Source organism: Nomascus leucogenys, chromosome X (genome assembly GCF_006542625.1).
Source record: "Nomascus leucogenys isolate Asia chromosome X, Asia_NLE_v1, whole genome shotgun sequence".
In the NCBI taxonomy this organism is placed as follows: domain Eukaryota; kingdom Metazoa; phylum Chordata; class Mammalia; order Primates; family Hylobatidae; genus Nomascus; species Nomascus leucogenys.
In genome coordinates this window covers 45,552,786-45,557,331 of record NC_044406.1, presented here as the reverse complement: position 1 = coordinate 45,557,331, position 4,546 = coordinate 45,552,786, and the positions used below count along the sequence as shown (strand labels likewise).

Below are 4,546 nucleotides of genomic sequence, written 5' to 3'. Positions count from 1 at the left end.
CCCCATGCCTGTGTTCCTGCCATTTCTTTCTTTTCCTATTATCAGCCAATAAATAATTAGATGAACATTAAATTATACTGGCTAAGTATTTACCAATATTTCCTAACTTACACGGATGGCGAACAAGAAAGCATGACATATATATATTCCCTGAGCATAAATTTCAATTTTTTGCTACTAGGTACAGACTCCTTTTTCAATCCCCATGAAGTTTACCTTTCTGAAGATGGTAATTATTAGTAAAAACATCAGCCAGCAGCCTGCCTGGACAACCCTGCAAGGTAAAAATGCTGCAAGGGCTGAGTCTGGTGACAGACAGTGGAGAAGGACATGGAGGGCCACAGAGTGCATAGGATTGCGTTCCCAGAAGGAAGTTCTGGAATCAGGAGTAGAAGCACAGAAGGTCATTCCGAAATGAAGGAAGCATTTTCCTCTGTTCACAGCTGAAAATGGAATAGAAAGCTAGAGAGAATTTACAAAGATAGAGTTAGATATTCAGCTATTACAGTTTAGGCAATAAAATGGAGGAAAGGAACTTAGATTTATGGAAACCATACAGTGTACTAGGCATTTAACTACGTGCTTTATGTACATGATCTCATTTAACCCTTTTAACAATCCCGTGGGCTAGCTATTACTCTTGCCATTTCATATTTAAGGAACTCATCCAAAGTCATACAGTTAGAAAATCGTAGTGTCAGGATATGCATCAAGGTCTTTCTGACTGCAGAGCCCACGCACTTGCCATCCTATCTTGCAGATGGCCCAGTTTGAGACTGATGGGAACGTGCTGTAGGTATTTATGTCTACCTTGCAAGCCAGAGACTGTGCTATTACATCAACTTGCATGTCATCTGTCAGAGAAGTTTTGTGTGTGCGTGAATGTTTTATTGTTATTATTATTGTTGCTCTGATTCTGGAGGAAAATGTCTTTAGAATTTCAAATAACGCATGACTCATTTCCTGATATACACTGTCACCATGATTTCTTTTATGAAAATATTGAATGCAGGCTCTGGAAATAAGAAAGACTTTCTACACATGCACTGTAGAATAATGCTTAAGCTCAAAAAAAAAAAAGAAAAGAAAAGAAAGAAAGGTGACCTTATTAACCCTTTCTGCATAAAATTCCTGCAAACTGTCAGCATCCCACAAGATTCCACCCACCTGGCAAATCCTAGTGCCATACTTTGAACAAAGACATCTACCACAATAACATTTCAGGCAGCTATTGAAACCATCTTTGGGATACAGGGCTTTCTTGACCAGCTCTGTACAGTTGACCCTTGAAAAACATGGGTTTGAACTGTGGGCATCCACTTATATGTGGATTGAAAATATAGTATTTAGCTGTGGGGGCTGGGGGTCATATGACTCAGGTGTCCCTGGGCCCTGCTGCCTTCACAGCCTGGGGCAGCCATGGGATGCCAGAGTGTGGGGATTGGTGGCCAGTGGGTCTGAGGCTGTGTCTACTGAGGCTAAGATGACTGCCTTTCTTGACTGGCCTTGACTTTTCCATACATTGTGTGACTCTTGCCCCGTGGCCCTTTGGCTGACCTTACCGGAAGCCATGATGACAGCGGCCTTTTGCCATTAGATGCAGGGAGATGGTGGTGGAGGTGGATACAGCAGTCAGAGAACATCTGGCAGAGACAAATATGGACCACCTGTTCATACAGAATACGAGCTTATTGTAGAAAGTTTTTCCAGTCATTACAGTTGGCAAGATTTAAAGGATTTTATGCAACAAGCAGGTGAAGTAACCTATGTTGATGCTCACAAGGAATGCACAAGTGAGGGCGTTGAGTTTCACTCCTATTCTGACATGAAGCGTGCTTTGGACAAACTGGATGGTGCAGAAATATTAGGCTTATTGAAGGTAAGCCAGGCACAAGCCATAGGCGATCTGATTCTGGAAGCAGATCCAGGTATTGATCTAGAAGATGGTCACGAAGTAGGAGTTGCAGGAGCAGCCAAAGTAGATCTCAAAGTATCTCAGAAAGTCACTCCTAATCCAGGTTGCGGAGCAAAGGTCGATGACGTTCTCGTTCAAAAGGCAGGAAATCTAGCTCAGGGAGCAAATCTATGCCCAAATCTGATCTGGGCTCCCATTCTTGTTCTCAAAGCAGATCTAAGGATGAGTATGAGAAATCTCCAAGCAGGTCTCGGTCCCGATCTTCCAAAGAAAATGGAAAAGGTGATATGAAGTCAAAATACAGATCAAGGAGCCAGTCTCGTTCCAATTCACCCCTACCTGTTCCACCCTCAAAGGGTCATTGTGTGTCCCCTCCACCAAAAGGAGCTACTTCAAGATCCCGTTCTAGATCTCATTCAAAATAAAGATCAGGGTCCAGGTTGAGTTCCAGAGATTAATCCAGAACTCTTCATTCATTGCACACTATTATGGAACACTTTTCTACTTGCTTAGGCAGTTGTTCTTCCACGTTTGTACTTGGCTTTTTTGCAAGAGGAATCTCCTGAAAATAGGGGCACACAGAAATTTGATTTCTGGCCAAATTTGATGAAAAAGATGAGGCTCTAAGGAAATGGTGGCATAAAGTCAAAGGCCCTCTCCCTTCTTTGCAGAATTAAGATAACTTCGATTTTATAGCTTTTGAGCTAAAATAACTTTTGTAAAGATTAAGCTCATTTAGATGTTTTTAAAAGCATTTCAGCAGGATCTGCTGCAGGGTTTGTTGTTGTTGTTGTGTTATTTGTTTGCTTATTTTTAAATTAACCATTTCAAGCTTTGAATACTTAATGCTTTAGAGGGACAACCCAATTTTCAATTACATTTGCTTTTTATAAAGCTTGAGTTATGTAAGCTTTAAATAAAAGTTTGCTACCAAAAAAAAAAAAGAAAATACAGTATTCACAAGATGTGAAACCCAAGTATAGGGAGGGCCAACTTCTCATATACGTGGGTTCTGCAGGGCTGACTGTGGGACTTGAGTATGTGTGAATTTGGGTATACCTGGGGGACCTTGAACCAATCCCCTGCATATACCAAGGGACAACAATGAGGTATAAAGCTGTAAAAGTGTCCTAGTGCACAAGAGGAGAATCTTGAATTTCCTGCTGCAGGACCACACATGGGTAATGTGCATGTTCTCATTCAGTAGGTAAATCAGATGTATAGAAATGGCTCACACATGCTGCCACCCACTTAAGCTGTACCAATGACAGCTATCTGGGAAGGATACCAACTCTTTTTTTCCCAGCCCAGAAGCAGTCTTAGCCCTTCTTCATGCTAGGCACCTATTGATTGGAACAGTCACTTAAGATGAAATGCATTTGCCATTCCTGATCTAAAAACATTCTTTCTGCAAATAAATAAATAAATAAATTCACGTGGACATGATTCAAAAGTATGTTACGGTTGTCTTTTAGAACTGTGCCTAGCCTCAAGTAATTGATAAAACCTTCCTTCAGAACCTCAACCACTCCCAACCCCCTGCAGTGCATACTATCTAAACATCCAATTGGCATTTACCATAGGCTTCTTGAGCTTTTATTTATTTTCTTAGGTGTGTAGGATTGCAGACCCCTCACCAGTGGGGACCACATCTCATCCTCTCTCTCTGTTATGCTGTCATATAGTGCTGTGATTTGTTTATGTAAGGTATTCAGAACCGTGCATGATGATGTCAAGATAATGCTTGAGGCCGGGCACAATGGCTCACACCTGCAATCCCAGCACTTTGGGAGGCTAAAGCAGGTGGATTTTCTGAGGTCAGGGGTTCAAGACCAGCCTGACCAACATGGTGAAATCCCGTCTCTACTAAAAATACAAAAATTAGCCAGGCATGGTGGTGGGTGCCTGTAATCCCAGCTACTCCAGAGGCTGAGGCAGGAGAATCACTTGAACCTGGGAGGCAGAGGTTACAGTGAGCTGAGATGGTGCCATTGCACTCCAGCCTGGGTGACACAGTAAGACTCCATCTCAAAAAAGAAAAAGAAAAAGAGATAATGCTTGATGGAGAGCATTTGGAAGTAGGAGTAATAAAAGGACTAAGATGGTGCAGATGGCCCAGCATTGATTTGGGTCACCATTATTGAAGAACGACTCAGCTTCCACTCTTACTGCTCATGGGTCAGCAGTATTGCTTTGCACAAGAAAGGGAAAATATTCTAACAGAATGTTCAATTTTATTGTAAGTCTGACCCAGAGGAAAAGGGAGAGAGACAGGCCCAGGACCTGTTTATCGGTTGCTTTGTGACAGAAAACAAAGTCATCCATGCATGACAGGACCTCTCCAAGAGAGCTAGGCTCATGGGGCACCCTTCATGGATCTCCGAGATGGAATGAGATTCATAAAGCTGCCCCTTCTTGGTGGCTTGCTTCAAGTTTTCCTCTGCTCTATCAGTTGTGGCCAGAAGCCTGGATTAGGGGTCTCAGCTGTTGAGCCCTCTGCCCAGGGTGAGGCGTCCTATCTGCTCCATCTGTCCGTGAGGCTTCCTAATCATCCTCTGTTCTTTTTTTCTTTTTTTTGAAACAGAGTCTTGCTCTGTCACCCAGGCTGAAGTGCACGGATGCCATCTCAGC

The 4,546-nt window shown here is 42.6% G+C and overlaps 1 pseudogene; it reads left to right on the top strand.

The window, feature by feature from the left end:
• Positions 1–1,597: 1,597 nt before the first annotated feature.
• LOC100592565 lies at positions 1,598–2,373 on the top strand (annotated as a pseudogene).
• Positions 2,374–4,546: the final 2,173 nt, after the last annotated feature.